Here is a 13,201-nt window from a genome sequence, read left to right on the forward strand (position 1 = left end):
ATCTTCATTGCAGTGTTAGAGTCGTGCTAACCCCAATATGGTCTCATAAGTCTGAAGTCCTTGTGGCTCTTCCTTACATAAAATCATCATGAACTCCGCTGCCCCTCGGTAGCTGTGCTTCCTCCTGAGGACTGCTTCATCTGATAGTAGTCACCATGATCCCTGCAGTCTCTTCTGTCCCATCAACATATAGCTCATTACTACTGAATAATTTGCCACCACCAAACTTCATAGTTCTAATGAAACTACCACATTTGCAATCTATTAAAATTCTAAATACACTTTTTAGAACTTTTAGTTTATAATTGATACTAAGATTTACCCACATCATTATATGATATTCTCTGCGGTTAGTTTCATTTGGAAGTCTCAGGCTATTTCAGTGCAATTTCATTTAAAAAATATGAGTGCTAATAATACTAAGTTCCTTGCCGTAGTGTATGATTTATGGACTTCTTCCTTCAGCCCAGTAAAATTTAAAAAAAATAACGGAAACATGTAGGTTTGATAATGTCTAATTTTAACTAAAAACTACATGAGAAACCTCTGCCATCTACTCTCACTACTGCTTTAAGATAAAAATATGTTTTATTCTAATAAAGGATAATCTCCCAATTTAAAAAAAATATGAATATATTCTACTTTTAGGAAAACTCTGTAATCATACCAATTTTCCCAATTTTTTTACAGTTTAGTCAAGATTTTTGTTTTGTTGGCTTAGGAGAAAGTGATGCAAGAGCTAGGGAATAGATTTTGAAATCAGACAGACTTGGGTTTACATCCCATTTTGTCATTTTCTAGGTTTCTGAACTTAATTTAATTAACTTCCCTTAATCAGTTTCTTTACTTGTAAAAAAAAAAAGAAAAGGAATAATTATATTTTGCCCCAGCACATGGTTAATGGAAACATTAAAAGAGCTAATGAATTTGTAAAAAAATATTAACTGATAAATGCCATAAAATGTAATTTTAAAAAATTCTATTGAGGACCTTGAGGGAATTACAAGTATTTCCCTCCTCCCAATATGAAGGAAGAGGAAGAAAGGAGAGCTAACAATTACTTTGTGCCTCTGTATCTCAGGAACAGATGTAGCTCTCTTCATTTATTTTAATTATCCCAACAAAGCCAAAATTGCATATTTTAATCAACTTTTTATAGCTGGAAAAAATTGTGATCTCAGAGAGTCAAACAACTTGCTCCAATCACACAGCTGATGAAAGGTAAAATTAGGAATTCAGACCAAAGCTTGCTCAACTCACTATTTCATGCTTTTCTCTGAGAAAAATCAGCATAGACTACATCATCAAAAATATCATCTTTTTTTTTTTTTTTTAGCTCTTAAAGTATGAAATGTTAACTTGGGGGTTAGCATATAGTAGTAGGGCTGCCTCAAAGACAGATTCTGTCAGTATAGTTTATCCATTAGGAATTAAGGCCCTGGTTTATGTTCAGAAAGCCTCCTCCTTTATTATAATTAACTGTCAAATTAACTTTCATTATGAATAATTTAACACAATTATTCACAAGTACTTTAGGAAGATTCTTACAAAAATTAAACAAGACCATGACTTTTAAAATAAAGCTTCTCCAACTTCCTTTTTGGCCTAAAACAAAATGATAATACAGCCTTAGAAATTAATCATATAATTTTGAACTTTGGAACCAGTTAAAAAATTGCACTCTGTATTTGCGTAAGAATGGCATATGAAACTAATTACTGTTGAATTACTTCCATTGATATTACTTCACATTTCCTTAATAATAAAGATAATGTATTTGAGGTCTGGTTCATAAAGTTTTGTGATATTTTAAAATGGTTTTCTCTCGCAATATATAAAGAATTTTAAGTTATGAAAGCATTTATCTTGTTTCTACACATTTAAGAAATACAGTGGCTGAGTTTTAGTTTCAAAAGTTTTTTAAACTTACAGATCATCTGTTTTAGTATCATATGAGTCTTCAAACTATGGAAACATTGATGGAGCACAGACTTTTTAGACATCATTTATATGCTATACTGAAACATGACATAAAATGAAAAGTGGATGGGAACAGAGTGGAAGCCAGGAATCTGGACTCACTGTAAAATATTACATACGCCTCTGTGTGTTCCTTATGTGCGTATGTGCTAAGTTGCTTCAGTCATGTCTAACTCCATGAGACCCTACAGTGCCTGGTCGGCTACCTCTGTCCATGGGATTCTCCAGGCCAAGAATACTGGAGTGAGTTGCTATGCCCACCTCCAGAGATCTTCCCAACCCAGGGATGGAACCCAAGTCTGTTATATCTGTTCTTGCCACCTGCTGCGTCAGTTGCTTCCTTATGTACTTCCAGTAGATATCACAGAGGAAATTCCTCTGATTTCTTTTACATCCATCTTTTAGTATCTAGAACAATGTATGGTACAGAGAAAACCCTGGCAACCATGCATATCTGGAAGATATCTTGGTGTTTGGCATTGTAGAATAGTACTTTTCTATGGCTAATTTGAAGTTCTCATTTTGTATAAATTCAGCTCTTACAAAAGTCAGATATATAGAGTTGAAAAGAAAATAAAAGTTTTCTAAGTAAAATGGGGGCATTAGCGGTATTTATGTCTCTTTGCCCTGGGCAATCTTTGTATGTGGCTTTAACAGAAGGGAGCAATTAGTTGTATATTAGATATTAAACTATCCTATTAGGCATCTACTTTGATCTCTGGGACATCAATGGTGATATCAAGCCAAGGTGCTCTCCTTGTATAAATTGTTGGGATTTACCTTTATTCTATAAAATGGCAAATATCAATGTGCTCCCCGTTGTGGATTCATGTCAATGTATGGCAAAACCAATACAATATTGTAAAGTTAAAAAAAAAATGCTCCTTTTCTTTCCTTTCTTAAACTTCATGTGTCAATTCTAAAAAATCATTACTAAGCTGTATTTGCTACCTGAGTATGGTTTTTCAGAAACCTAGACAGAGAATCTAGAGATAAGTAGCAAGCAATTTTATTCTTTACTTCCCACTGAGCTTTCCTATTGCAGCTGAAATGGTATGTGACCTTTGTATCGCCTAGTCACAGCAGGGTAACTTTAAAGGACATTTGACTGGAGTTAACATTAAGCCCTTGAACATTCAGGTTATTTCTGACATAAGACCAAATATATACAGTGTTATTGGCTGAGCACAAAGTGATTTTTTTTCTCTCGTTGTCTTTTTTTCCTCAGGTCAAATACAATTTACTCTTTGTTCAAAAGTACTATTTTGAACTTAGCATTGCCTCAATTTATCCATTTTCCTCTGGAAATAAATTCTTTATTCCCATACCCATAAGTTAGAACACTTTGTTATTTCTGTTAGATGTACTTGGCTTATAGTTTATCTGATGGGATCTTTGAGGATGAGAAGCAAGTGTTTCTTGGTTATTAGTATCCACAAGATCTACTTTATATTCTGTATCTTTTTAGGTACTTGTAAAACATCAGAAAGGAAATGGTTTGATTTTTCTGTCTCTGTATTTACTTGAGTCTTGAACATCAATTTTTATTGCAAGAATGATATTTACATACTATTGTTATGAATAAAATCAACAACAACTAAGAGTCCTAATCAATTTTTAATATGCCAAACACAAACACTGTATTTGTGCACATGAATAGCCCAGGGAATCTTGTTAAAATGCAGATTTTGATTTGGTAAGTCTGGGGGAGATCTGAAAATCTGCATTTCAATCAGGCACCTAGGTGATATTCCTGTTGCTTGTCCAAGGACCACACAACAGGCACATGAAGTAGGTACTCATTTTTAGATGAGGAATTTGAAATTAAAGAGATGAAATAATTTGCCAAACATAATATAATAAGAATTTGGCAGAGTTGGGACTCAAAATGATTTCAACTTGTTGCCAAAGCTCATCATTAACCAATGGTTCTAAGAGTTACTTGAGGGAAAATACTCATTTTTCTCTCCTCAGACAATTTTAGGTTTATAAACTATAATATAAATGAACTAGTAGAGAAATAAAATGGAAGCTTGTATGTGTCCTTTTTATTCAACAATCTCAAAAACAACAGAATGATCTCTGTTCGTTTCCAAGGCAATCCATTCAATATCACAGTAATCCAGGTCTATGCCCCAACCAGTAATGCTGAAGAAGCTGAATGGTTCTATGAAGACCTACAAGACCTTAGTTATAGAACTAACACCCCAGAAAGGTATCATCTTCATTATAGGGTGAGACAGTGCACTAAGTCCTGTCTGACTCTTGCAACCCCATGGACGGTAGCTTGCCAGGCTCCTCTGTCTATGGGATTCTCCAGGCAAGAATACTGGAGTGGGTTGCCATTTCCTTCATTATAGGGGACTGGAATGCAAAAGTAGGAAGTCAAGAAACATCTGGAGTAACAGGCAAATTTGGCCTTGGAGTACAAAATGAAGCAGGTCAAAGGCTAACAGTTTTGCCAAAAGAACGCACTGGTCACAACAAACACCATCTTCCAGCAACACAAGAGAAGACTCTACACATGTACATCACCAAATGGTCAATACCGAAATCAGATTGATTATATTCTTTGCAGCCAAAGATGAGAAGCTCTATACAGTCAGCAAAACAACAACAACAACAACAACAACAAAACCGGGAGCTGACTGTTGCTCAGATCATGAACTCCTTATTGCCAAATTCAGACTTAAATTGAAAAAAGTAGGGAAAAACATTAGACCATTCATATGTGACCTAAATGAAATCTCTTATGATTATACAGTGGAAGTGACAAATAGATTCAAGGGATTAGATCTGAAAGAGTGCCTGAAGAACTATATGGATAGAGGTTCTTGACATTGTACAGGAGGCAGTGATCAAGACCATGCCCAAGAAAAAGCAATGCAAAAAGGCAAATGGTTGTCTGAGGAGGCCTTACAAATAGCTGAGAAAGGAAGAGAACCTAAAGGCAAAGGAGAAAAGGAAAGATACATCCATTGGAATGCAGAGTTCCAAAAAATAGCAAGGAGAGAAAAGATAGCCTTCCTCAGTGATCAATGCAAAGAAATAGAGGAAAATAATAGAATGGGAAAGACACTAGAGATCTTGTCAAGAAAATTAGAGATACCAAGGGAAGATTTCATGCAAAGATGAGCACAATAAAGGACAGAAATGGTATGGACCTAACAGAAGCAGAAGACATTAAGATGAGGTGGCAGGAATACACAGAAGAAATATACAACAAAGATCTTCATGACCAAGATAATCACGATGGTGTGATCCACGCCCTAGAACCAGACATCTTGGAATGCAAAGTCAAGTGGACCTTAGGAAGCATCACTACAAACAAAGCTAGTGGAGGTGATGGAATTCCAGTTGAGCTGTTTCAAATCCTAAAAGATGATGCTGTGAAAGTGCTGCACTCAATATGCCAGCAAATTTGGAAAACTCAGCAGTGGCCACAGGACTGGAAAAGGTCAGTTTTCATTCCAATCCCAAAGAAAGGCAATGCCAAAGAATGCTCAAACTACCTCACAGTTTCACTCATCTCACACGCTAGTAAAGTAATGCTCAAAATTCTCCAAGCCAGGCTTTAACAGTATGTGAACTGAGAACTTCCAGATGTTCAAGCTGGATTTAGAAAAAGTAGAGAAGCCAGAGATCAAACTGTCAAAATCTGTTGAATCATTGAAAAACCAAGACAATTCCAGAAAAACATCTACTTTTGCTTTATTGACTATGCCAAAACATTTGACTGTGTGGTTCACAACAAACTATGGAAAATTCTGAAAGAGATGGGAATTCCAGAAAATCTGACCAACCTCCTGAGAAATCTGTATGCGGGTCAAGAAGCAACAGTTAGAACTGGACATGGAACAACAGACTGGTTCCAAGTCGGGAAAAGAGTACATCAAGGCTGTATATTGTCACCCTGCTTATTTAAATTATATGCAGAGTACATCATGAGAAACACTGGGCTGGAGGAAGCACAAGCTGGAATCAAGATTGCCAGGAGAAATATCAATAACCTCAGATACACAGATGATATCACCCTTATGGCAGAAAGTGAAGAACTAAAGAACCTCTTGATGAAAGTCAAAGAGGAGAGTGGAAAAAGTGGGTTAAAACTCAACATTTAGAAGAGTAAGATCATGGCATCTGGATCCATCACTTCATGGCAAATAGATGGGGAAACAATGGAAACAGTGAGAGAATTTATTTTTTGCAGCTCCAAAACCCCTACAGATTGTGACTGCAGCCATGATATTAAAAGACTCTTGCTCCTTGGAAGAAAAGCTGTGACCAACCTAGACAGCATGGTAAAAAGCAGAGGCATTACCAACAAAGTTCTGTCTAGTCAAGGCTATGGTTTTTCTAGTAGTCATGTATGGATGTGAGAGTTGGATCATAAAGAAAGCTGAGTGCTGAAGAATTGATGCTTTTGAACTGTGGTGCTGGATAAGACTCTTGAGAGTCCCTTGGACTGCAAGGAGAGCCAACCAGTCCATCCTAAAGGAAATCAGTCCTGAATTTTCATTGGAAGGACTAATGCTGAAGCTGAAACTCCAATACTCTGGCCACCTGATGCAAAGGTCTCCTTGGAAAAGACCGTGATGCTGGGAAAGATTGAAGGCAGGAGGAGAATGACGGAGGATGTGATGGTTGAATGGCATCACTGACATGAGTTTGAGTAGGCCCTGGGGGTTGGTGATGGACAGGGAAACCTGGCGTGCTGTAGTCCACTGGGTTGCAAAGAGTTGGACATGACGAGTGACTGAAATGAACTGAAGGAACTTTCAAAACACATCCAACATTACTTTATTTCTGTTTATTGTATTGCATATCAGTAACAATTCAAGACTAGAACTGATCTGCCAACCCCACTTTGAGTTGCATTTCTGTAAACCACTATGACATTGAGGAGATTTTTATATGTACTTGCCCACTCTATGGAAATGACAATGTTAGGTTTTTATTTTTTTAAATTAAAAATGTAGCTATTTGCATTTAAAACATGGTTTTGGATTTGAAGTGAGGAAGGGAGAAACATAGGAAAGGAGGAACAAAGAGAAAAGAGGAAAGGAAGAAAGGGGGAAGAAAAGAAAGACCCAAGGGAAAAAATGAAAATAAAACTTAATTTTGCCCTTTATGACTTTAAAGTAAAATCTTACAGATTGGTCTTATGATATGACTTTTGCTTTAAAAAGCAAAGTGAATTGATTCTTTTGTTTCATCTCCAGTTATTTAGAGAAAAGTATGTTTTTTTTTTTTCTAAAAAGAGTTGCTATTTACTTAGTTCTATTGAATTTTTATTCCTCCTAGTTTTTCTGTTATTTTGTGTGGCATTAGACACCTCACCCTTGGTTCTGAGTGTAAGGTCAAGAAGAGGTTACATCAATATTTTTCTATCATTTCATAAGAAAAATAGCACATTGTATGATTTATTGATTTTAAATATTCCTCCCTTCTTCAGTCATCTCAGTAGAAAATAGAAGATAAAGCAGAAAACAGAAGGCAAAGTTGTGAACACATTGTCCTATGGATTTGTAGGTCAGCATGGAGAATGTCTGGTCTTTCTCCTTTTATCTCATTTATCTGGAGTGCTTAAACATCTTTTTTAGAAGAGAATCTGCGGCCCACTCCAGTATTCTTGCCTGGAAAATCCCAAGGACAGAGGAGCCTGGTGGGCTACAGTCTGAAAGGACTTAAAGAGTTGGACACGTCTGAGCACCACCTCCAACACACACACACACACACACACACACAGCCATAGTTTCACAAGTGTCTTACTCTGCTGCTGCTGCTAAGTCACTTCAGTCGTGTCCGACTCTGTGCAAGCCCATAGACGGCAGCCTACCAGGCTCCCCCGTCCCTGGGATTCTCCAGGAAAGAACACTGGAGTGGGTTGCCATTTCCTTCTCTCAATCTCTTTTAGAAAGAATGATTAGCTTAGTTCCTTTATGGTGTTTAAACTTCTGAAAAGGTTTCAATGTTTTCAGTTGTGACTATCTACCTAGCATCTAATATCCAATATTTTATCTTTGATATAAGTATTAATACTTTTGTCTATCTGTTGAATGTATTCAACTTCCAACATTCAGCAGTTTAAGACTTCCTTTGCTTTTAGTTTTTTTCCCATTATATTGAAATTAAAAATTGTTCTGAATATGTAGTAAGGAGCTCAGAAGTTGTAAATCCCTAAAAGTTTGCAATAATATTGTCTAGGAAATAAAAATATATTGAGTAGTTAATTCCTGAGATTGTACTATGATATTGTAAGGGGATGTATATATCAGAATCCTGGAAAAAAAGAGTTCTGCAAATTTTCCTAATATCTTTCTTTTGGAGTGTCAACTTCACATTGGAAATGCAAACTGACCTGGCCTGTGTATCAGGCCTGTGTATTTGTTGCTGGAAGCTTTATGGACTTAAACAAATGACTTCCTTCTTTAATTTTTTGTTTTTGGTATTATCTATAAGATGAGATTAATATATCCAGCTCAGTTTTTTTGGGATTACATGAGATAGCATATGAAAAGAACATATCTTGCTTATGATATAGTGTTTATTTCTTTAACCTTTATTTTTGAGGGAGTATATCGATAGTTTTGTACTCACGAACAATATCTGCAAAATAATTTTATGCAGAATGAATTCTTTACTGTTTTGTGATGATATATCATATGTCTATTTCTCAATCAATATTTATTTCTATTCCTACATTGATATCTATATCTAACTATTTTTTTTACTCTATATTGGTCTTCTATCTATAGTCTCCTTTTAACAGGGTTTGGAATCGAATCACCTGAATCAAGATATTGCTTTATGCTTTATTGCTCACCAGGTAGCTTTTGGTGCAATGGAGTTCCCTTGCTGTCTTGTTGATCAGATCTCAACCTCCGGGGAGCCTTTGAAAGCTCATCTCTCAGATCTTGTGCTCAGACTTAAGATGGCTGCTGCAAAACACTCTACAGTGAAGGCTAAGTGCTTTGTGAGGGATTTCTGTGAACTTTCCTGCCTTGCTCTCAGTTTTCAGTGAACTGTTATAAACATAAGAAAGTGTTAATGTAATTATTGTGGCAGAATGATGATGGGCAGGAATGATTTTGATGTGTGCCACTGGAGTTGGGCCTTGAAAGATAGAATTTGGCTTGATAGGAGTGGTAATAGGAAGACCTTAATCCATATGCTTTAACATTTAGATCATTTACTTTGCCTTACTTCCCTGGTGGCACAGACAGTAAAGCGTCTGTCTACAATGCAGGAGACCCGAGTTTGATCCCTGGGTTAGGAAGATCCCCTGGAGAAGGAAATGGCAATCCACTCCAGGACTATTGCCTGGAAAATCCCATGGACAGAGGAGCCTGGTAGGCTACAGTCCACAGGGTCGCAAAGAGTCGGACACAACTGAGTGACTTCACTATAACATCCCTAAGAATACTTACTGATCCTTAGCTTGTGTATCTTTCTTTCACTTTTAAAATATGTTATAGTTAAAATTTTATTATCAGATACGTACTGTGTGTTAGTCACTGAGTCATGTCCAACTCTTTGCGGCCCCATAGACTATAAGCCCATGAGGCTTCTCTGTCCATGGGTTTTCTCAGGCAAGAATACTGGAGTGGGCTGCTATTTCCTTCTCCAGATCTTCCTGACCCAGAGATTGAACCTGGGTCTCCCACATTGCAGGCAGATTCTTTACCATCTGAGCCATGAAGGAAGCCCCAGATATATACTATTTTATATATATTTCCTGACAAAATATATTTTTGTCTGACATGAAAAATTCACATTTCAATCGACGTTTTCTTCTTCCTAGCTGTGTATTGTTAAGACTCACTGATATTATCACTGTATCTTAGGAATATAAATAGCACAGGTGGCCTGGATATAATAATCACAATTTACATTTAAAAGATGGTTACTGCATTTCAGAGTGTGGACTAAATGCTTTATTGGAACAATCTCCACAAAAATTTTGATGTAAAAAGTAATTTTATGGTCATTTTATGGGCAAGAGAATTAAGACTGAGAAGAGTTTTATGACTTATGCAAGGTGGCATGGACTAGCAGTTGATGAAACCAGGGCCCTAACATGGTTTACTCCAGTCAGCAGTAAGACATATTCATCACTCAGTTCTAGTGCTTTTCGCCAGTGACAGTGAAAGTGAAGTTGCTCAGTCATGTCCAACTCTGAGACTCCATGGACTGTAGCCTACCAGCCTCCTCCTTCCATGGGATTTTCCAGGCAAGATTACTGGAGTGGGTTGCCATTTCCTTCTCCAGGGGATTTTCCTGATCCAGGGATTGAACCCTGATCTCCTGCATTGCAGGCAGATGCTTTACAGAAGCTTTTTGCCAGTTAGTTCAGTTCAGTCGCTCAGTTGTGTCCTACTCTTTGTGAACCCCATGAACCACGGCATGCCAGGCCTCCCTATCCATCACCAACTCCCAGAGTCCACCCAAACCCATGTCCATTGAGTCAGTGATGCCATCTAACCATCTCATCCTCTGTTGTCCCCTTCTCCTCCTGCCCTCAATCTTTCCCAGCATCAGGGTCTTTTCAAATGAGTCAGCTCTTTGCATCAAGTGGCCAAAGTATTGGAGTTTCAGCTTCAACATCAGTCCTTCCAATGAACATCCAGGACTGATCTCCTTTTGGATGGACTGGTTGGATCTCCTTACAGTCCAAGGGATTCTCAAGAGTCTTCTCCAACACCACAGTTCAAAAGCATCAATTCTTCTGCGCTCAGCTTTCTTTATAGTCCAACTCTCACATCCATACATGACTACTGGAAAAACCATAGTCTTAGGAGGAGATAAAATCAGCAAGTCACCTGTGGACTATCTTTCCTGTGATCTTATAATAAAAATAGCACTGCTGATAGAAAATGAAAGACTAAGTACTAGCCCCTGCTATCACCTTGAATATTACACATTGTTATTACTTGCTAAGTTTATATGGTGTCTGATAAAATGTTGTTTAACTTCTCTCATTTTCTATTGCTCTTCACATATCTGCTTGGCACCAGCTAATCTATTTTTATCAGCATTTCTGTACTTTTGTACAATGTTTTTGTACTTTTGCGTTTTCTTTCAATGTGAAAGAGCATTCAGAGTTCAATACCTCAACCTTATTTTTTTTTCAAAATATTCAACATATTAAATGAGTTGGTTAAAAATAAAAATGTTTCCTAAAAATAGGATTATTAAAGTATTTTTCATTAATTTATGCACATCAGTTTGACTTATTGAATGTTCAGAGTAAGTTTAAGAAAAATAAATGGCCACGGTAATATTTGTATGTGCTGCTGCTGCTGCTAAGTCACTTCAGTCGTGTCTGACTCTGTGTGACCCCATTGATGGCAGCCCCCCAGGATCCCCCGTCCCTGGGATTCTCCAAGCAAGAACATTGGAGTAGGTTGCCATTTCCTTCTCCAATGCATGAAAGTGAAAAGGGAAAGTGAAGTCGCTCAGTTGTGTCTGACTCTTCATGACCCCATGGACTGCAGCCTACCAGGCTCCTCCGTCCATGAGATTTTCCAGGCAAGAGTACTGAAGTGGGGTGCCATTGCCTTCTCCAAATATTTGTATGTACATATGTATTATTTAGGGCTTTCCTTGTAGCTCAGTGATAAAGTTTCTGCCTGCCAAATGCAGAAAATGTGGGTTTGATCCTTGGGTCAGGAAGAACCCTTGGAGAAGGAAATGGAAACCCACTCCAGTATTCTTGCCTGGAACAGCCACAGACAGAGGAGCCTGGTGGGCTATGGTCCATGGGGTTACAAAGAGTTGAACGTGATTTAGCCACTAAACATGCATGCACAAGCACATGGCATTTATCTTCTTATTTATACATATGCAGGTATTTATATCTTATGCTTCCCTGTGTTATACATTGAAATAGTTAATCATAGAAAAATACCTGAGGAAAAGAAACTGTTTTGTTCGTATTTTGTATGACCTTTATTAACTTGTTGTTGATTTTTATAGGGTGCCATGTGTGTCTCCCTGAATGTTTTGCTTAATGCAAGATTTTAAATACTATACATGTATTTAAGTCAGAGTATTTTTTAAAATGTAAATTATACTATGTCATTTTCAACATTTTTGTAGTTTTTCATCATGCTTTCTATTAAATCCAGAGTCTTCACCATAACCTACAGGGTCTTATATAGGTTGGATTTCTTACCTTATTTCTGACTGCTTTTACCCTGACTTACTCTGTTCTAGGCAACTGGTATACTCCTTGCTCGTTAAACATTGTAAGAAAGAGTCAACATCAAGAAATTGTAGGTTTTCTTCCTTTGTTATGAAATACTTGTCTCCCAGATAATCACATTTTGCATTCTTTCTTCTGGTCTCTGCTCAAATATCATCTTCTCTGTGGGGCCATTTATGATTTACACCATCTGAAGTAATACACCACTTTACTCTCTGTGTTTTCATACTGCTTTTCCAGTGCAGGGCCCCTCTTCTTGCTAGAAATCTCAGTTCTCTGGTACTTTCTCATCTCACTCCACTTTAAAAGCAAAATTCCCTGTGCATAAGAGGAGTCTAGCCTTTGACTGGGGAGAATTCTCAGATTCATTTCCAGTTATTGCCCAAAGATTAGTGCTTTCTGCCTAAGTCCTTCTTCCCAGATGATATGGGGGCTGAAGGAAATAATATAATGTGTTAGAAATACAGAAGGAGTTTTTTTTCTTTTTTCTTTTTTTCTTGAGGTGAGAATGCCTACACATTAACAGCACAGAGGAGAATGTAGGAACAGTAGTTCAAGAAGCCCTACCAAAGCTGAGAGATAAAAACAGTGACAATAACAAAGAATAACAAGAGTAGAGTAGGTATCAAAACAAGAGTAGAGTGATATAAACAGAAAAACTAGATAGGTAATCCTGAGAACAGAAGATTGACAAGTTAATGGAGAGGAGCCTGGGGCAAATACCTAGGAGATTCATATTAGTTTGCTGACTTACATAGGTATTGGTTAAGAGGTCATAGACCTAAAGACAAAAAGTGCTAGGAACTTGTACAATATGTACAGTGTTAGGTGTTTGAAATATTTTCCTTATAATGATATATGTTCTATAGAGGAAGGAAGCATAACAGGAAATCATACCCAATTCCATTTGATTTCAGTGCTTATGGACATGATATTATATTTCATTGGTGAGGTGTGATTTGAGTTGAGGTTTGAGTGTTGGGTAATAGTTATAAGTAAAGGTGGGTAGTGAGA

The sequence above is a fragment of the Oryx dammah genome, unplaced genomic scaffold (genome assembly GCF_014754425.2).
Source record: "Oryx dammah isolate SB20612 unplaced genomic scaffold, SCBI_Odam_1.1 HiC_scaffold_29, whole genome shotgun sequence".
NCBI lineage: Eukaryota > Metazoa > Chordata > Mammalia > Artiodactyla > Bovidae > Oryx > Oryx dammah.